The sequence below is a fragment of the Pristiophorus japonicus genome, chromosome 2, assembly GCF_044704955.1.
Source record: "Pristiophorus japonicus isolate sPriJap1 chromosome 2, sPriJap1.hap1, whole genome shotgun sequence".
NCBI lineage: Eukaryota > Metazoa > Chordata > Chondrichthyes > Pristiophoridae > Pristiophorus > Pristiophorus japonicus.
This window is the reverse complement of record NC_091978.1, coordinates 311214236-311236307: the sequence shown is the minus strand read 5'-3', so window position 1 is coordinate 311236307 and position 22072 is coordinate 311214236. Positions and strand designations below refer to the sequence as shown.

Genomic DNA, 22072 nt, shown 5'->3' with positions numbered 1-22072 from the left:
GTCTTCTGATGACTGACCAGGCGTGTTCCCACTTGTCTTTGCTGAGTCTCTGCCTCACTTTCCCTGTGCACTCACGATCTGTGGTGTATGTAGTACACAAATCACTGACTCCACACGGTCTGGTGTTGTAATAACTGCAGTGACCTTGGTCCTTTATTATTTAGCTCCAGAGTGCCTCTCAGGTGTGGTGGGCAGCCTTTTATATTGCCTCTTACAGGTACTTTCAGGTCTCCCACTGTGGTGCACCATTGTACTTATATTATACATTTAAAGTACCTGGACAATACATATCATCTCACTCCCCCCACCGCACAGTTGCAAAAGCCATTGGCGGTAACCTCGGCCTTGTTCGTCCTGGTGTGTTAGAGAGTGTGAGTCCATGACCATCTCATGCAGAGATTATTCTGCAAGCATGTGCTGTTTGCAGTCCTCGCATGGGTGATGAAGTGTCGGGTATAACCTCCAACAGAAAACAGGTATACATAGACGGTACATTTGTATGGTACATATAATATGTGGTACAGCTGGTATGTCAAAAGATTACAGGTGCACTGAACAGTTGTTTAATCCCAGCTCTGCTGGGTAAGGTACGGTGGCAGTATACTGCCCCCTTTTTACTGGGCTGCGCTGAGACAGGGTATTGCAACTGGTGCGTTGCCTCTGTGCTCAGTAGTCGCCTTAGCGGTTCATCTGCAGCCGCTGAACCCTTGCATTATTAGTCACGGGTCCGTTAACCCTTTTACTTGTTTTACTTGTACCCCGTGATGTGACTCTTTTCGTAAATCATTCGTGTCCATCATATTTAAACACAGTACCCATTCAGCATTGTAAATCCTTCATATCCCTCATTTCAACCTTTTAAATACAGTAACCAATCAGCATCAAAAAAAAAATCTCAGCGAAAAGAAAATCCTATCACGTCACCATACTAGTCTCATTACTCCTTTAGACTCGCTCTTGCCTTACAAAAGTCTCTTTGTGGGGACCACCAATGGTGTAGGGCCCTTTTAAGGCTCCCAGGCGCATTACCCTTTTAAGACACCATCGTGTGGTTCCCACGAGGCTTCCCTTGGGCTCCGCCATTTTAGTCGCTCTGCTGGCCTATGTCTGCTGAGCACTGCTGCCACGAGGCCCGCCGCCATCTTGAGCTCGCTGACAAAAAAGAAAGTATAAAATCACACTTGAAGGGGGGTAATTCTGGCCTCGGCTCCAGCATTGCAAGTAGCACTGACAATCCGCATGTTAGTGATGATCCGAGCCTTCTCATTACAACAATCATGGTAGGAGGGACTGCGGTGGAATGATTGCATCCTTCAGGTAATTGTTGTAGATGTAAGGGAAGTAACACATAGCAAAGCAGTGGAAGCTTTTAAGGGGGCTGGATCGATTGTGCGATTATACGTGCGGAGAAGGAAGCCCGTTTAAAGATCTTAGAAATGAAACTTGTTGCGTTCTCCCGGGTCATACCTGCCGCCGCTGTAACCTCCTCTCCTGCAATTCCGGCCGCCGCTGTAGCCTCTGCCACCGCTGTAGCCTCCTCTGTTTCAGCCGCCGCTGTAGCCTCCTCTCCTGCAGTTCCTGCCGCCGCTGTAGCCTCCTCTCCTGCTGTTCCGGCCGCCGCTGTAGCCTCCTCTCCTGCAGTTCCTGCCGCCGCTGTAGCCTCCTCTCCTGCAGTTCCGGCCGCCGCTGTAGCCTCCTCTCCTGCAGTTCCTGCCGTCGCTGTAGCCTCCTCTCCTGCAGTTCCGGCTGCCTCTGTAGTCTCTACCGCCTCCCGACTTTTTGTCTGCGTGGGTCCGCCCGGTTCGTCGGCCATCGATGGACCTCCCGCTCATCGCCTGCAGCTGGCCCGCACCCCAAGACTGCTCTTTGGGAACCCGGAGAGCAGCAGTCTGTGGAGGAATGAAATCTTCCCAGCTCCCACGGACCTTCCCCATCCATCTCCTGCCAAGTAGCGTCGGCCCATCGCCTGCAATGACTCACAAGGGTAAACCGTGCGTCTCGCCCCCATGAGATACCTGCACATCCGCTCTGCTGAGAACAGGTATCTTTTCCCTGGTGTAGGTACGCAGCTTCACCAGGACCGGGACCAGCTCGGGTCGTGCAGCCGGGTTGACCTCCAGTTTTTCAAAAGTTCTCTGACTCTATCAACAACGGACCCGATCCCGTATCCACTGCCATACTCACTGGGACTCTGTTAATTTTGACTTCCATAATCACTGGGGGCGAATCGTCGGTGCACGTATATAGTCCCAACACCTCATCTTCTTCTACCTGCTCCTCGCTGAACAGTGGATCATCCACCATCTCCTCAGCCACACGGTGAGTCAGGTTTCTTTTACACATACACTGAAGGCGGCCTTTCAGGTGGCAGGTATTGCATGTGTACTCTGCAAACCTGCACCGGTGAGGCCCATGGCTTTCTCCGCAGCACCAGCATGGTGCTGCTTGATTGGCCCCCCTCAACGAGCTCTGAGTTCCAGGACCCCGATGCCCATGCTCTCTGCCCCGGGTAGAGCCACGTTCTGCAGTTTTGTCCATGGTGGGCGCTATCCTGTGGACAGTGCCTGCCGGGTTCGAGACTGTGTGGATCATTTGCTTGGTGCTGCAAGTCGAGGTCATATATTCTCGGCTGATGGTGATGGCTTTTGTCAGAGTGACTGTGGGTTCAGTGGATAGTAGCTTGTGAAGGAGGCCCTTGTGGCCAATCCCCATAACAAAAACGTCCCGCAACGCCTCGTCAAGGTGTGTGCCAAAATCACATGGCGCCGCGAGTCTCCTGAGGTCCGCAGCATATTTGGTGACATCCTGGCCCTCAGGTCTGCAGTGATGGCAGAATTTGTGCCTGGCCATGAGGATACTCTCCTTTGCTTTCAACTGGTCATGAATGAGTGCGAACAGCTCTCATATGACTTGTCCGTGGTGCTCGCGGGTGCCAGCAAATCCCTGACGAGACAGTAAACCTCATCGCCACAACTGGAAAGCAATATCGCCTTACGCTTCTCTCTCATTGCGTCCGTGTTCCCCGTTAGGTCGTTAGCTGTGAAGTAGTCCTCGAGCCTTTCCATAAAGGCCTCCCAAACATTGCCCATGGTAAAGTCCTTTAGCGAGCCCAGAGTAGCCATGTTTGCGTGAAGTTCGTTCGTGTCCTCGTTGCCAATGTAGTGTATGTAGTACACAAATCACTGACTCCACACGGTCTGGTGTTGTAATAACTGCAGTGACCTTGGTCCTTTATTATTTAGCTCCAGAGTACCTCTCAGGTGTGGTGAGCAGCCTTTTATACTACCTCTTGCAGGTACTTTCAGGCCTCCTACCACAGCGCCCTCTGTGGTGCACCATTGTACTTATATTATACATTTAATGTACCTGGACAATACATAACACAATCAACCCTGTGTTCTGATGGGTTCATGGAGCTCAACTTCTGATGATCGATCACGTCACCTTCTCTGACAAACTTCAACCTGCTGTTCTGTCGTCTCTGTGTTTTATCCCTGCCTTTTCTCAGGTGTTGTTTCCATGGCTCCCTGTCACTCGTCGAATTGTTCCTTTGATCCATCGATAATCTATCTTCTTTGTGAGCACACATTTAGCATTTCAGAACCTGGTCTATTGTCTAGTCTATCTATTATGGGCCTCACTATGTTCAGTACATTTCTACAAAGGTTTGGTCAGTATCATTGTTTACATTTCCACAAACGGTTCAGTATCATTTTCATTGTGTTTGGATTTCTCTACAGATTACAGTTTATGTGGTTTCACGTTTCCACAAAAGGTTTAGTATCATTTGCATTGTGTTGGGGTTTCTCTACAGATTAACATTACACATTTTAAACAGGAATCTCCAAGGTTCTTCGATCTTACAGGAAGTCAGTATTTACAGCTTTCGGTTTTTAAGCATTTTATACAGAATGTTTAAATAGATTAATCACAGAGTTCGGTTTCCTGGGCCTTACACTGGGTTTTCAAGCCCTACAATATCCACCCTGAAGTGATACAGTTTACTCTTAAAAGAAATTGTAACACTTCCATGTACAGACATTGCAGAATACATTCAGAGGAATCAACTATTGCATAGCAGCCAGTCGGTTTCTCTTGCCGACAATTTGTCATTGAATAACTTTAATATTCGCTTGGTCTTCTGTCTCCGGCATTTTCCACATGATTTGATTAGTAAGTATAATAATACATTTAGTTGAACCACTACCAACACATGGGAGGCTATGCAGATAGCCGTAGCCCATCATGAGGTTTCTGGGATTTCAATAATTTTCCCTGCTAATCTCTTATTTGTTTGCTGTAGCTGATAATAGTGTTTCCTGGATCTTTCAATCCGTTCCTCTAGCTTTGCCAAATGCTCTGGCAATGGTGGGATGTCATACCTGAACTTCTCCACATACCTCCTTAAATTCCCGTTTTAATCATCTTTTACTTGGATTCCCGTCGCACTGTGTTGATAAACATTTATCAGCTCTGGCGCCCCTATCGTCACCTTCGTAGGGGTTAAACAGAATGTGCTGTGTGTAATTGGGCATTGTCAAGTGCTGTGAGTGTAGGTTGTGTGGCTGGTTGTTACACAATATTCCCCTTTTCCCACATATGCACTTTGCATGGACTACAGCTGAGCGTTCAAAGCTTCCATGGTGCAATTCACCTCGGTTCCCAAATTATTGAACCCACACGTCAGCTGAGAATGTTCCTCAATAGCATAGGGGCACATCATGGTGTCCCCGTGTTTATTGCATCCTTCTAACCTTGTCGACACCATATGATCTCCTAAGTTTACCGCGTATGGAGAGATTCCATGATACTTTACATAATTTTCACCTCGCAACACTCCTATATTTTCTATCCGATACACTGGGAGTAGCACGGTCCCGTGGGGAATTACTGGCAAATATACTACCAATCCCAGTATTGTCAGATTACTTCTGCTACAATCAGCTTGGACAGGATATACCTGAATTAGACCTCGAAGTTGACACATTGTAACGTCATTATGGTATTCCATTAATGCTTCGAGTGTTCATTAGTTACCAAGGAGGAATTTTACCTTCTTGAATACATTCGAGATTCTCTCGGGCCTGCTCGACCTACTAGGATCCATACATTATGCAAACGTCATTTCTGGTGGCTTCATCCAAAGCGGCCCTATCCTCTTTGACCAATTTGTTAATTGTCTTAGCATGCCTTCCCAGACCTTCCACAATTTCCTGAAAATGGACGGTCATAATTTGATCTTTTCCCTAACTGAGCATCCTGGTTGTCATTAGCACCTTCGAATATCCCCTTGAGTTTAGTTTTTAAGTTCCCAATTCCTCCCTCCAGGGTTGCCAAATCCAGACTATTCACCAATGATGTCCCAGTATTAAACACTGTGGCCACATCCTTGAATAACACCCTCTTTCATCTACTTTTAAAACCACCCGTGTCAACGTTTTTTTTCCCATAAATACTATCCTGGTGTTTACTTCCGTGGCTACTGAACCCTCCTAGCTGTCTGTCTACCAACATTTGTTTCAACAGTCTAGTGTAGAATGTCCTTGACTTGAGGCTACACCACTCCAGTAATCCTAACTCTGTAAAGTTCAACATCACGGGTATCACCTCATGATGTACGTCATGGTACTAAACCTTTTGTGTGGGCATGAGGACTATTCCGTTCTTAGGCCCTGGTGTGAGAGTAGGACTCTTATCCTCTCCCCTAGGCTTGGGCGGGATGGTGGGTTTGATCTTCTTAACGTTGATTAATTGAAACCCTTCCAACCTTAATTCCCCCACAGTGCAATTTACCCCACGCTGTTAGGGTACCATTTGTAATAGTGTACCAAGTATGGTTTCATTTCTCTGTGGCAGCCCAAACATACGATGACCATCTACAATCGGCTGTCATCTTTAACCAGTATTTCCTAAGAATTTTGATTTTGTCTATTGTGTATCTCTTATCCGCGCCACCATCGTCTCTCACTCATGTGATTTCATGCATGGGGTGTATGCATGTAAAAATGGTTCTCTGCCCCCTTGACCACCACCAACAGTTCCAGCATATCTTGGAATGTGTAAAGTTATGCATGACCGTAGGACTGATCCTTTTCTTGGGTATCCCCTCTAAAGTGCCATTATTCCACTCCATTCACTGAGCCTGAGGGTACCCCTCCCCAGGTTTTTCACAGACCAAATATACTGGGTCTCTGTCCGAGACTTTATAATTGGTCACTGATACCTGTCCTGGGCATGAATTTTGGCATCCACCCTTGATTCCCTCAAACTTTATTATGTATTTTTGGTTCTCTCTTTCCAGTGAAGGTTCAGTCCCTAATCCCTTTTGTCCCGTTTTGCGGGAAACCTTCTAAAGTGAAAGGTTAGTATCAGTCCTACAGAGGGGGGGTGACGAGTGCCTGGATTTCTTCCCACCCTTAGTGGCTCGCCATCCTCTGGCGATCTTTAACCCAAATGGACCCTGAGTCCTGGTGCTCCTGATGTCTATACAATGATTCCTCCCACCTTCCTGAGGGGAGAGGACATGTCGCAATCTGGTCAAGGTCCGGCGACCATTTTTACCCGATAGGTCATTACTCCCTCCTGCTTTTGTCGAGGCCCAGAGACCTCTCCTTTTGGCTCGCAGCATTCTTTGCTTTGGATCTCTGGCTGTGTCAGTGCTGTCCCTGCCAGGTACAAGATTTCCCAAAACACCTTCCGTTCCTATAGTCGATAATCTGAAATTAAACAAAAATAAAACTTGCTCTGTGACGGATTTCACCTCCCACAGGCTGAACATACATGACATATTAAAATAATGATGGACAATAAGGCTGTCAAAGTTTTCGTTTCTTCTCGTTCTTTGTGTTCCTGCTAGGAACAGATTAGGGGACCTTTCCTATGGACGGGTGTCCTGCTCCTTTCCGCCACCTCCCTGTCAGGTTCCTGATTATCCAGGACCAGGTGATCTACTGGCTGGTCCCCCAGTTCCTCACAGTCCCAAACTACGGGTGGAACTCGAACAATCATGGTTGCCTTTTTGACCTTCCTTCTGGTCGGTTTAGTTTCATCTGATTAATATGTAACCATTTTACCCACTTCGGGAGCTGTACTGCATATACCATAGGGCTAGCCTTGTCCACTATACTATATGGTCCTTTATACTGGGGTTCAAACACTCCCACCCTCACATAGTTATGCATCATCACCTGGTCTCCAACATGCCATTCCTGTGGTTTACTTGGGGTTAAATACAACCGGTTGCGCTGATATGTTTTCCCGATGTTATGCGCAGCATTCGGGTTGAGTTCGCTTGAGAGCTCCCACAACTCCTTCACAAACTTGTCTCTGTTTACCTCTTTCAACTGTTTGTCAGTAAGAGTAGGGACCAGTAAATGGGTAGGCGTGCGCATGGGTCACCCCGTTACCAACTCATGTGGGGAATACCCAGTCCCTTTCGAGTTGTTACTCCATATCCCCATGAGGATCAGAGGAAGCATTTCATCCCACCTCTTGGGCTGCTCTTCTAATTCTTTCCAAAGGACTAGCTTGAGAGTCGGGTTCATACTCTCTACAATTTGCGGCCAGTTTGTGTTCTGACATAGATTTTACCCTTAGCTCCATCCCTCCCAGTAACAGCATACAAGTCACTATCCTAGTACTGGATATTATGCCTTCCTTGATTCTACTCTCTAGTAACAATCGAGTGGGTGTGTGGTAAGTGAGCAACAATATGGGCTAGGTTCCTGTAAACAACGCAAAATTTTTTACTGTACAAAAGGTAGCAAGTAGGTGCTGTTCGCAAATTGAATACCCCTTTTCTGCCTCTGACAGAACCCTAGAAGCGTATGCTACCGGCCGGCATTTCCCATTAGTCTCCTGCAAAAGTACTGCACTTAGATTAGCTTCTGTTGCGCCTGCCTCTAGTGAGTATTATTTCACTCGGTCTATAGCCCCTAATGCCGGTGCCAGCTGCAGATCTCATTTTAGCTGAACAAAGGCTTCCTCGCACCGTTCATCCCATTCCCATTCCACCTCTTTCCTTAACAACATTAGCAAGGGTGCGGCCATAGCTGCATACCCTTCAATAAACTCTGTACTGTACCTGGTCAATCCCAAGAACGATCGAATAACTGTGACCGATTTGGGACGTGGCAACTCTTGACAGTTTCACGTTTTGCCTCATCTGTCCCCCATTCTCTGGGTCTAAGCACAAGTTCCCCTCCAAGTTACACACCATCCTGGTTTGGAAATATATCGTTATTTTTTCATTGTTGCTGGGTCAAAATCCTGGAGCTCCCTCTCTAACATTACTGTGGGAGTACTTTCCTGCATTCCAACAGTGACTACACTTCAAAAGTACTGTATTGGCTGTAAAGTGCTTTGAGGTGTCCAGTGGTTGTGAAAGGTGCTATATAAATCCAAGTCCTTCTTTCTTTATTTCAAGGACTGCAGCGGTTCAAGAAGGCGGTTCACCACCATCTTCTTAAGGGTAATAAGGGATGGCAATAAATGCTAGCCTTAGCAGTGACGCACATATCTTGGAATGAATTTTTTTTAAATGATTATAGGAGCTGGAAAGCAACATGAGCATTCCTGGTAATGTAGTCAAAAGGAACATAGACACATTGGCTGTGAAATTTGATACCTTAGCAGCGGATGATAAGGCCAGTTTTGGAGAAAAAAATGGCGGTCGCCTCATTTCCGTTGCACACTCAGGCAGACACCATTATGGGCAAGTCGGCAGCATGGCCGTTATCTGCGCTCCCTGGAAAAATAGTAATGAGTCAGATTGTGACGTTAATCAGCGTGCAATGCTGAATTGACGCACGATCTACTATTTTGGACGTTGCTGCTCGAATGTATGCCTTTTCCAAAGCACTTGCAACTGAATGAAGCAGCAGAAGCAGAATAGCAGGAGGAGCAGGAAGAGCAAGAAGCAGATGAAGAGGAAGCAGACGAGAAGGAGGAGGAAGCGGAAGGAAGGAGGCAACCCACTCAGTTGAATGCAACCCCTTTTCCCCATCCAACATTAGTCCCCCATCTTACGTAAGAACATAAGAACAAAAGAAATAGGAGCAGGAGTAGGCCATACGGCCTCTCAAGCCTGCTCCGCCATTCAATAAGATCATGGCTGATCTGATCTTGGACTCAACTCCACTTCCCCGCCCGCTCCCCATAACCCTTGACTCCCTTATCATTCAAAAATCTGTCTACCTCTACCTTAAAAATGTTCAAAGACCCAGACTCCACAGCTCTCTGGGGTAGAGAATTCCAAAGATTCACAAGAAATAATTCCAAAGATTCATGAGAGAAGTTCCTCCTCATTTCTGTTTTAAATGGGCGACCCCTTATTCTGAAACTATGTCCTCTAGTTCTAAATTCCCCCATGAGGGGAAACATCCTCTCTGCATCTACCCTGTCAAGCCCCCTCAGAATCTTATATGTTTCAATAAGATCACCTCTCAGTCTTCTAAACTCCAATGAGTATAGGCACAACCTGCTCAACCTTTCTTCATATGACAGCCCCTTCATCTCAGGAATCAATCTCGTGAACCTTCTCTGAACTGCCTCCAATGCAAGTATATCCCTCCTTAAATAAGGAGACCAAAACTGTACGCAGTACTCCAGTTGTGGTCTTACCAATACCCTGTACAGTTGGAGCAGGACTTCCCTACTTTTATACTCCATCCCCCTTGCAATAAAGGCCAACATTCAATTTGCCTTCATGATTACTTGCTGCACCTGCATGCTAACTTTTTGCAGTTCATGTACAAGAACTCCCAGATCCCTCTGTACTACAGCATTATGTAATTGCTCCCTATTTAAATAATAATTTGCTTTTTTATTTTTTCTACCAAAGTGGATAACCTCACATTTTCCCACATTATAGTCCATCTGCCAATTTTTTGCCCACTCACTGAGCCTATCTATATCCCTTTGTAGATTATTTGCATCCTCTTCACAATTTGCTTTCCCATCTATCTTTGCATCATCAGCAAATTTGGTTACGTTACACTCGGTCCCTTCATCCAAGTCATTAACAAAAATTGTAAATAGTTGAGGCCCCAGCAATGATCCCTGTGGCACCCCACTAGTTATTGTTTGCAAACCTGAAAATGACCCATTTATCCTGACTCTTTGTTTTCTGTTGGTTAGCTAATCCTCTATCCATGCTAATATATTACCCCCAACCCCATGAGCTCTTATCTTGTGCAGTAACCATTTGTGTGGCACCTTAGCGAATTGCCTTCCCTCTGTTACTGACCATCACAGTGTCCTCTTGGCCACAAAGTTGAAATGAAAGCTGCCACAAAGCAAACTTTCCAATCAATCTTTATCTAATATCCTTTCAATATTACATAAAATATTTAACTAATCACCCTTGTTCATTCCCTTGATGATTGTCTTGCATGTGCCTTTGCCTATCCTAGTGTTTCTACTCAGTGCAATCCCAATGACTGCAGCATGGTTTGTGGAAAGCTGCTGACTTTCAGTAGGGGAGACTGTAGATGGCCTTGCAGGATGACCTCGAGGAGCTGGTGGCTGGGAGTGTGAAATCCAGTGACAGTGTTTCTTCTTTTTCTTCTTCACTCTCCTCTCTCTCTTCTTGTTCATTCACTGGTTGGGCAGGCTCGATTTCTTGGTATCTGAAATGAGGAAGGCTCAAGGGTAGGGTTGTGGTAAGGGGAGGGAGGAAAGCAAGAGGTGCACGCCTACAAAATGTGCAGCTTGTACATCAGAAATGATTGTGAGATAAGGGGGAAGCGGGATGTGAGAAAGAGGATAATGCAAAAGGATAACAGCATCTTTACTCTTTCAGCCCTGCTGCTGGCCAAGGGCTCAGCCATGCCCCCACCAAGAATGGCCTGCACCATCTCCTCCAAGAGGTTGAGGTGAAGCTAGAAATGTGAGGTGTGTCTCGTGTTTGGTGGAGATTGTTGGTAAGTGAGTGATGGGGAGTCGTGCATTGAACAGTGTGTGTAAGGCTACTGGTGCACATGGTAGGAGATGGCTTTTGAAGATTAATTCGCTGACCTTGACCACTGGTCTGAGTTCATGAATCTTCTTTGGGCACTGGAGCCATATCCTGGGAGTAACACTGCTTGCAGTGATGCCTTAGCGACCTAGTCCCACATTATTCTTTCTTCCTGGTCCCCTGTGGGTAGAGGACCTCTCTTCCAGTGTTCACTCTCTACACAAAGGCCTTGAATATTGTGTCCAAGATTCTGGATGCCCTTTCCTTCGCCTGTTAAGCCATTTGGATTAGTGCTGAAACACTTTTAACATTTTTCATCACCAGATGGCAGCTCACCTTTAAGAAGTGCAGACTGCCTTTAAGATGTGCTGGGTAGCTTTCAGTAAAGCTGGCCTCATGCAAATATTGGCTCCCTGTTTAGCGCACAGCCTGTTAGCTGTGCATTCAATGCTGGGCTGTGCACTGCCATCATGTAAAGTAGCAGCAGCACGAATTTGGCGGGTTGCCTAAACTCCTTTGAACGGGTGTGGGCAGATTGTACATCACGGTCCTGGCGTCCATTTTTGAGATTTATCCAATTTTAGCCCCATTGTTAAAATTTAAACAGTCAAAATAGTTTGACATCAAACTTTTAAATAGTTACTCATTGTAAATTTGCTGCCATGTTTCCTGTAATACAACAGTGTCTACACTTCAAAAGTACTTCACTGGTTGTAAGGCGCTTTGCGACATCCTGAGATTGTGTAAGGTGCTACATAAATGGAAGTCTTTCTTTCTTCATTGTTCCAGTTAATTTCCAACATTCTAGAAACAGGATGACTTCCAATGTCCATTTTAAATGGACATGACGAACACATTGTGAGAAGAATATGTTAGTCTTGTTCTGGAATGTTGCCGCAATCAAACCGCCAATGATTGGAGCTACATATTAAAGACTTGGAATATACATTTTACATGAGAAAGCACACTGCACACTGAGACGTGCCATAGCAATTTCCAGCACTGTGTTCAATGGGCAGAGAAGCAGCAAGTTGAGGATAAGTTCCCTGCCCCATATACATAAGCAAATATTTCAGATGTTAGAATTTCCAGGCTTATATCAAGTTAAAACTGACACAAGTATTTTTCCAGGAGCTGATTATTTACTAGATTTTATGATATCTAAAATAAAACTGTGCAGAAATGGTCACAAATGTCTCCAGAAACTATGGGAAATCTCTACCAATGCCCTGTTTCTCCACCTACACTTGCAGAGCTTATTACACATTATAAAATTGCTCTCGGGCCAATCTGATACTGGGCCATTTATAATGGCTGCTGCGATTTACCTGCTGCTTGCCTGTGGATTGGAATTTTAATCTCTTTTTAGCAGGCGAATGGGCAGCAATGAGACCATTGAGGGTGCACTGCAATTTTAACCTGAGGGCTGCACAGGGAGGCCAGCAAACAGGAGTGGTGCCAGAAGAGGCTAGAAAGGTGAGCAAATCTATTTTTTTGTTTGTTTCCTTGTGGGAAACTTTGGGCTTCTCCTGTCCCGGACTTCCCTCCACACGATCATGATCCCCTCCCGATCTCCCTCTTAACCACTTACCTGACTGCTGGCAACCATTCCATTGGGTCTTCTCCTGCCTCCTTGCCATCAGAAATCCCATTCTCGCCTGCTGGCCAGCTCAAACTTGGTCCTAGGTGTGACGAGGAGAATGTCATAGGCCCTGCAGACGGGGCTTTGAAGTTAAACTGCCCCTAGTCGCAAGCTGCGGGGGCCCAGACATTTTCCTCTCCTCCACAGCCCCCCACCTGCACGCACGACTCCCACCTGGAGTTCAAATCCAGGCTATTGTCACTGCAGCTTCTCCAAAATTAAACACAAAAATAAATACTGTATTGAGTAAAATGTCACAAGCACTGGGAAAATAGGACCCAGATAGACAATATAATTTAAGGCTGTACACTGGTAAAACAAATGACAATTGTGTTCCGTTCCCATTATGTTCACATCTAAGAAAGTTTGCAGCATTCGATGGATGGTGACAGCTTGCTTGGCCAGGTAGTGTCTCCTTAAAAGCTGACTGGCAGATGCCGCATATAATTATACCAAGTGTGGCAGCTGGAGTAGGGAAGATGTATTTGGACTGTGACAAGTCATTCTGTGACAGGCTAAATTCTTAGTGCTCAGTGAAATTATAGCTGCCTCATCAAAAAGACAAGAGAAAAGCAAAAATATGTCAGTACTTTTCCCTATAATGTTATAATCTTAAGTCCACCTTGTGCTCTGATCTAATTTAACTTCACCTCAGAAGCAAAGATCAGTAATGTTATCTTTCTACGAGTGAATCTTCCATGGCATTGCTCACAAATATATAAATATGTGTATTTGTCACCAAGGGCTGTGTCCCTTTATATAATAAATAGAAATAGAATAGCTGATATTTATAAACACCACATTGCTTCCATTTCTCCTAGCAGTGCTTCTAGTCCACATATCTTCACCAATGTCCCAAAATCTACCTTTCTCTTTAATGCCTCGAGACTTCTTCGGTACTCTATCCCCAGTAGACTTACTTCAGTACTTCTACACTCCTCTCCAAGAACCAGCTATCCGTACCAGTCCAACATTTCACATAGAAACATAGAACATAGAAGTGTAGGAGTAGGCCATTCGACCCTTCGAGCCTGCACCACCATTCAATAAGATCATGGCTGATCATTCCCTCAGTACCCCTTTCCTGCTTTCTCTAAATACTCCTTGATCCCTTTCGCTGTAAGGGCCATATCTAACTCCCTCTTGAATATATCCAATGAACTGCTGATAGAGAATTCAAACAGGCTGCATTCAGACAGGCTGTGAGAATTCACAGACCCCAAGTCAGAGCTGCAACGTGAGTGGGAGCATGTTGCATTAAGTCATCAATCAACTTGACATTTTAGGACCTTTGGTAGCGAGCCAATTAAAGGTTAACAGAATAATATCAATTGAGCCAATAAGGTCAAAGAAGGCGCGTTCTTTTTTGTAAACGGATCAGGTATAAGAACAGCCATTTTGGCCATGCGTTCTCAGAAGGACAAAGGCCTGGCTTAAAGCCAAGAGATTGTTGCAGCTGCCAGAATAAAAGTTATGTTAAAACTACAACCGGAGTTCGTATTTCATTGGAAATTAAGAGATCTAACAATTTTGGCGTCACGAACACAATCGCTAAGGAAAGAAACTGAATTTTGGACATCGGACCTATATACTGAGGTAAGGACTCCTATTTATAAAAGTCCTCGGTCAAAAGTCTAAATTCGCCTCTCCTTCTACGCGATTCCGAAAGCCTCCGGTTTGCGAACCCTCCGGTTGGTTATCGGCTCGAGGTCCCATAGACGTCTAACTTCGGCGGTGTGTTAGTTAGTTAATCACCGACCCACTGATCGGCTGGAAAGCCTACGACTCGAGATCCCAGTAAAGAAATAAGTATTATGGCAGCAGGAGATAAGAGCAAAGAATTGCCTACAACTGTAAAAGGTGGGCAGGCACCACCTGAGGTTTCGATAGATGAAATCCTCCAACAGTTGAAAGAATACATAGAGCAACAATTCGACTTATCTAAAACCTGTATTAAGATCGAACAAAAGTACGGAACCTCCAAAGGACAATGGTCCTTGGACGAGATTAAAAGGGTCTGGGGAAAAACGACCCGTATGAAAAATAAAGAGTGAATCAGATGGTCCCTAGCCGTTATGAGACAGATCCGACAACGGAATGAAATTATAACGTGTTCCCAACATGATAGGGACCTGACCAGTACAAAGGACCAATTGCAAACAGTTTGTGCACAGCTGCGACAGAAAAGACTTGAATTTGAAAAGTCGGAAGCGGAAGTTAGAGATCTTAAAGGTGAAATTAAAGAATGAAAAAATCATTAGGTCAAGAGACAGTAATTGGAAAAGGAAAATGTATCGGTCAATTCCCAGGTTACCCTTGTTTGGATAAATTAAAAGCGCAAACCCGAGGACACGACCGAGGAATAGATACGGATTCGGAATCCTCCGATGATACAGGGTCGGAGGATGAAGAACAAGGGGTTCGCTTTGCCCCGTTTAAAAAAAGACGAGTTGTAGTCAAATCAGAAGAGACTGTGGATGAGGGCGGAACCAAAACAACGAAGAAAAGGCTGTATAAAAAATATTTAGTTCATGATCCGGCAGACCCAGAGAAAATTCATAAATGGTCCAACGAGTTGCCCAATCAAAGAAAGGGGGAGTGAAAACGTGAGACCAATTGGACCGCTTAAGAAATATATATCAACTTCATCCCTGGGACGGAGTGCAAATTTTGACCATAATGGTGCCAAAAACACAAGGAAGAAAATTGCATGACAAGGTAGAAGAAGCTTTGGGGCAGGATGAGCAAGAATTAAACGCAGGATGGGAGGCGATTAAACACTGGCTGCAAGCCTTCAGTCCAGCTAAGACAGACTGGGGAAAAATTGCAGCCTGCCAACAGAAAGGAACAGAGGAGGTCCTGGAGTATGACAAGCGGTTTAGATGCACGTGGCTAGAACATTCGGGTATGAATAATACGGATGAGGAAATGGATAAACAAGTGTTTGGACCCCTGAAAGCAGCTTTCGTGGCAGGTCTAAAGCCAGAACTGTCCAAAATGCTTGAGGTAGTGTTACCGGACTGGGAAGGTAGAGGAACTACCTTTGCAGCACTGGTGGATCGATGTAACCAATTAGATCGGGATTTGGGAGCTAAAGTCCAAGTTGTACAGGCCATGGGATAGAAATCCCAGGATTCCGATAAATGGTCATTCGGAAAATTACCCAGAAAATGTTATTATTGTGGGAAAGAAGGTCATGGGGCAAGATGTGCAGGGCAAAACAGCAAGGTCACGGCCGGGGAAGAGGACTCAGCCAGGGATACAATTCAACCAACAAACCAGGCTTGTCACAAGATAATGACCTCATAGAAGCATTTAAGTTACTGACAATATAACAACAGAAGGAGTTACTTGGGATAGCAAAAAACGATTAGAGCCCACCCTGGCCCCCCTCCTCGCACTAATACAACAGAGGGGAGATGGGCTATATATAACTGTGAGGGTGGGCGATAAGGATGTGGACTGTCTTTTAGACACAGGGGCAGAATTAACATGCTTACCCCTACAATATGAAGACTTTTTGCTGTTGGATGGTAGGGCACGTACAGCCTATGGAGTTGGGGGCCATAAAATGGAAATTAAAAGGACAACACCAGTACTTATAGGACAGGGTCCACATGAACTAACCACGCCTGTCTGGATAGGCCCAGTAAATCAACCCCATTTGGGAATGGACGTTCTAATCCAAGTAGATTCATCGTTGCATTTCGAGGATGGTCGGGTGACATGGTCAATTAGAACTTTGAAGAAAGAAGAATTGAAGGAACACCCGATATGGGCTAAAGATAAGAACGATTGTGGCCTACTCCAGGTGGAGCCTGCGGCATTTACCGGGACCAAGCCTCCATGCACTAAACAGTATCCCATCAGTCCAACTGCCATCGCGGGAATCTTACCGGTTATTCAGCAATTGGAGAAACAAGGGGTGCTTATTAAAACGCATAGCTCCTTCAATAGCCCCATGTGGCCGGTACAGAAATCTAATGAGACTTGGTGTTTGACTGTCGATTATAGGAAAGCTAACCAGTGTATTGATCAAAAAGCTCCTTTGGTCGCAGATCTCTCCACCATTTTTAATGCCCTCAAACCGGAACATAAATATTTCTCGGTTATAGATATGGCCAACGGATTTTGGTCGGTGCCTCTGGCACAGAGGTTTGACAGTGGTTTGCTTTCACGGTCCAAGGACAACAGTATACTTGGACCCGGTTACCGCAGGGTTTCCACAACAGCCCTACGGTATTCCACATGGCTTTACAAAGCCATTTGCGAGAATTATCTCCCCTGTCATCCACAGTTATCCAATATGTAGACGATATCCTGCTAGCTTCAAACACGGAAGAACAACATGAACAAGATTTACGAGCTTTGCTGGACCACCTTCGGCTGAAAGGACATAAAGCCAGCATCAACAAAGCACAAATATCCCAAGAAGAGGTTGTATACCTGGGACAAAAGATTTCACAAGGAAAGAGAGAACTTACCCAGGATAGAACTGCAGCCATTCAGGCTGCTAAAAAACCCACCACTATTCAGGAACTAAGATTTTTGGGGGGATTGTGTAACTTTAACAGAAATTGGATTGACTCCTTCACACAGCTTGCTCAGCCATTGAATGATATTTTAAAGGGGAACGTGCCTCTAAAGAAGCCATCACCCTCACTAAGGAACAGCAAGAGGCCTTCCTGAGTTTGAAAAAGGCTTTGTGTTCGGCACCGGCTCTTGGAATCCCCGACAGTGGTAAGCCATTTACCCTGTTTGACCATGAGAAAGAAGGACAGACAGCTAATGTCTACACAGATTCGTGTTATGCTTTTGGAGTCGCTCACGACTTTGGTCTGTTATGGCGGAAAAGAGGATTCCTCACTGCTGCTGGTACACCTATCCGAAATGGAAGAGAAGTCCGAGACTTACTAGAGGCCAAACAATTATCTCAGGAAGTGTCCATCCTGAAGTGTAAGGCCCATACTAAGGAAAATACCATGGAAGCACAGGAAAATTCCCTAGCTGACCAGGCAGCTAAAGATGCCGCCTCACAGAGCGCTCCCCCAGAAGAACCAACACAGATGTGCAGATTGAAAGCACTCAGGACTCTGACACGAGACCTTCAAACAATGCAAGGCGAGTGCTCCCGAGAGGAAAAATGGACATGGATTGAGGCAGAAATGAAACTGTGTGAAGATGGTGTCTGGAGACAAAGAGTTACCGACAAGCCAGTCGCGCCACAAACGCTTATGCCTTTTTTAGCCCAACAGATCCACTCGTGGGGACACTTGGCCTCACAACAGATGACGGCATAGTTCCAGAAAAGCTGGTGGGGTCGGGGATTTAAAAAACATGCCCAGCTGGTAGCAGACCGCTGTGTGGCTTGCCAGAAAAATAATTCTGGACCCATCACGGTAATGCCCCAACTGTCGGACCATTCCAGCATCTGCAGGTTGAATATATATCTCTTCCTTCATGCCAAGGATACACTAACATTCTTGTCATGGTCTACAAATTCTCCAGATGGGTAGAAGCTGTCCCAACTAAAAGAGTCACAGCCAATCACACTGTAAAGGTCTTGTGTAAGGATTACATTCCCCAATGGGGAGTCCCGAGTAGCATTGACTCAGATCAGGGAACACACTTCACAGGTGCTGTCTGCCAAGAAGTCTGTAGGTTACTGAACATTACGTGGGATTTACACTGTCCTTATCATCCAGACAAGTAGAGTGAATGAATCGAACTCTGAAACAACAGCTTGCTAAATATCACCAAGAAGGAACACCATGGCCCCAGGCACTACCAATAGTGCTATGTAGTATTAGGCCAACCTCAAACAGAACTACAGGTCTAAGCCCATTTGAAATTGTAACAGGAAGACCCATGTCGCTGCCAGGAACTATCGATTTACGGAAAGCTGATGTTCACTTGATGAGTGACACTTTGTTATCATACTGTCAGGACCTAACTAATGCTATCAGTTCTGTTTCCCGACAGGTTTCGGCAGCTTAGGGTAATCCACCCGAAGGAGGATACGACATTATCCCGGGTGTCTGGGTGTATGTGAAAAAGTTGCATAAAGAACCTTTGGGTGCCAAGTGGGAGGGACCTTACCAAGTGTTATTGACCACCCAGGCAGCTGTTAAAGTCCAAGGAAAGAAAGCCTGGATCCACGCTTCACACGTTAAACGAGCACCCGTAACTGAAGCTGAAATCTAATAAGGACAATTACTTTTTGCCAAAATGTATAAATTTACTGTATTACTGACTGTAGGTATTCTCGGCATATGCCGACTTCTTACTAGGCGAACCTCTGCACCAAAGGGAAATAGTAGAGTAATTACCTGTAAATACCTTTTTATATATGTCATACATTTATGCCAAACAAGGTAACATTTCCAGTTGTTGGGTGTGTGCGCATATTCCTATTCACTCAAAGGGAGGGATTCCCTTGAGGCCAGTTCCCTTGAATATCTCGGAAATGGCTGAGTGGATAATTAATCAAAACAAAACAGGCAATGCGTTTCAGGATACAGAAAACTGGGCACGTAAATGGAAGTCAGCAGGTTACAATCTGACTACCTTTGAAGGGGGATACCAACCGTGATACAATAATTCCAAACGGCCCCCATTTTTTGTTATCACTAATACAACGGGAATAGGAAGACCGGGGGAATCGGTCTGTCTGATTAGAAACATCAAAGGAGGCCAAAATATGGGGTATGGTAACTGCTCCCGGAATTATAATATAATCAAGCCACGGAACCATCCAAACTGGGCCGATGTGGGAGTTTTTAACGTAACGGGGATTCTGAATAAAACAGATGGAAAAGCCTGGACAGGCCCCGGAGTGTTGCTGACAAAGAAACAGCTAACATTCATTGCCTATAATGGCACCAATTGGGTGTGTGGCCACAAGGCCTACCCTTGGCTGCCCCAGAATTGGATGGAATCCTGCTATTTATCCTACATTGTGTCATATATGTATCATATAAAGTCACTGTCGGAACATTTACACCGTCCGAAGAGAGCTATCACAGAAACAGAGAGATTCTTTGCCATTCTGATCCCCAGGTATGGGAATGCCAGATTGGCAAGGGAATCCATTAATATGGCATCCGTTGTGGAATGGGTAGCCAATGATACCTCAGAGGCCCTAGTTAAAATCAATGCAGAAATGGTAGCAATCCGCACAGTAGCCCTACAGAATAGACTGGCCCTTGACTACGTCCTGGCTGAAAAGGGAGGTACTTGTGCCCTACTCAGAACTGAATGTTGCACGTATATCCCAGATAGCTCCGAAGAAATTACCCACTTAGCGGTGCATAGTCAAAAGTAGGTAGAAAAACTTAAGCAACCCCCATCATTCACTTTGTGGAGCAGAGCCACTGAATGGCTTAGGTTCAATAGGAACTTCATTGGTAGAAGGTTTAATTCTATTCATTGTAGTTATTTTACTTTTATATTGTTTGTTTATGTTGATTAAATGTTGTTGCAACCAGGCGGCTGTAGCCGCTGTCCCGCAGGTGAGACACCTTGCAGGTACCAGCAGACCATCTGTACGTGGCACAGGGGTGTGTTATGCTTAAGGGAAGTTTGTTTACTGGTTGAATTAAGATATTGATTTGGATTAAATTGGAATAAGGTTAATGAACCTACTAAAACCAGACTTCCATTGTGGCCACGATGGAATTCGGGTTGGTGTAAATTTGTGTGGAAGCTACGAGTCCGGACATGTGGTGAAACACATCAACAAATTTTAGAAGGAAACTCTATTAACATGTATGAAATTATTTTGTAGAATGTTTAACCAGTGATAGCTGATGTTATATGATTCAGTTTGTGAAAGAATCAAAGGGGGGATTGATAAAGAATTCAAATAGGCTGCATTCAGACAGGCTGTGAGAATTCACAGACCCCAAGTCAGAGCTGCTACATGAGTGGGAGCATGTTGCATTAAGTCATCAAACAACTTGACATTTTAGGACCTTTGGGAGTGACCCAATGAAAGGTTAACAGAATATCAATTGAGCCAATAAGGTCAAAGAAGGCGCGTTCTTTTTTGTAAACGGATCAGGTATAAAAACAGCCATTTTGGCCATGCATTCTCAGAAGAACAAAGGCTTGGCTTAAAGCCAAGAGCTTGTTGCAGCTGCCAGAATAAAAGTTATGTTAAAACTACAATCGGAGTTCGTATTTCATTGAAAATTAAGAGATCTAACAACTGCCTTCAACAACTCTCTGCGGCAGGGAATTCCACAGGTTAACAACTCTCTGAGTGAAGAATTTTCTCCTCATCTCAGTCCTAAATGGCCTACCCCTTATGCTAAGACTGTGTCCCCTGGTTCTTGACTTTCCCAACATCGGGAACAATCTTCCCGCATCTAACCTGTCCAGTCCCGTCAGAATCTTATACGTTTCTATGAGATCCCCTCTCATCCATTGCCCAAGAGCAGTCCTACGAGGAGGCCCTCGGACCTACCCGCTCCCCTCCGCACAGGGTGCCCAAAGATCAGGATTCTGGGACTGAAGTGCAACCAGAATTTGAGGAGCAGCCCCTTCAAATAATGGAATAGGGGTTGCAACCTTGCGCATTCCGTAACAACATGGAACACTGACTCTTCCAGACCGCAGAAATTGCAGGTGGCCTGGGAGCCCGTGAACCGACGTAAAAACTTGTTGCATGAGACTGCTCCATGCTCCACCCTCCACCCCTCAATAAATAGTGGGAGGACTCCCGCGTAGAGTGCACTCCATTGGGGACCCCGGCCTCCTCTGGATGGCAAGGTGGTGCGCCATGGCGTGTCCGGACGGCAGATGAGGATGGCAACATGGAGAGTCAACAGCTCTACAACTCTTTTCATTGCAAAACAAAATAATCATTAAATCAAGTGCCCCCTGATTAAAAGGGGGGACACTCCAAACACATTTCAAATGCCTTTTTTGTGTGTTTTTTTTTAGGGCAATAAAAGCACACAAATTATACAAATGCCCCCTGGCTAAAAGTGGGGGGGGGTTGTGCGGGGACACTAAAACCCGGCACAATAAACCAATTAAACTTTAAAACATATCAAATCAAATTAAAATTTGGTTGCCGGGGGTGATGATGCACTCCAGTTCCACCGGCGCCCACCTCTTGTGGAAGGCCACGAGCGTACCGGTGGACACCTTGTGCTCCATCTCCAGGGACACCTTGGCTCGGATGTAACTGCAAAAGAGAGGCAGGCAGTTGGGCTGAATGACCCCCTCAACTGCCCGCTGTCTGGACCGGCTGATGGCACCCTTGGCCGTGCCCAGGAGCAGTCCTAAGAGGAGGCCCTCAGACCTACCCGCTCCCCTCCGCACAGGGTGCCCAAAGATCAGGAGTGTGGGACTGAAGTGCAACCAGAATTTGCAGAACAGCCCCTTCAAATAGTGGAATAGGGGCTGCAACCTAGCGCATTCTGTAAAAACATGGAACACGGACTCTTGCAGACTGCAGAAATTGC

The 22072-nt window shown here is 45.5% G+C and overlaps 1 long non-coding RNA gene across 1 annotated transcript; it reads left to right on the top strand.

Moving 5' to 3' along the window:
* The first annotated feature begins 1173 nt into the window (after positions 1 to 1173).
* LOC139234311 (uncharacterized) lies at positions 1174 to 12535 on the top strand. The gene is made up of 3 exons (XR_011588317.1): positions 1174 to 1317; positions 10802 to 10922; positions 12327 to 12535. It is a non-coding gene; the product is annotated as an uncharacterized lncRNA (long non-coding RNA).
* Positions 12536 to 22072: the final 9537 nt, after the last annotated feature.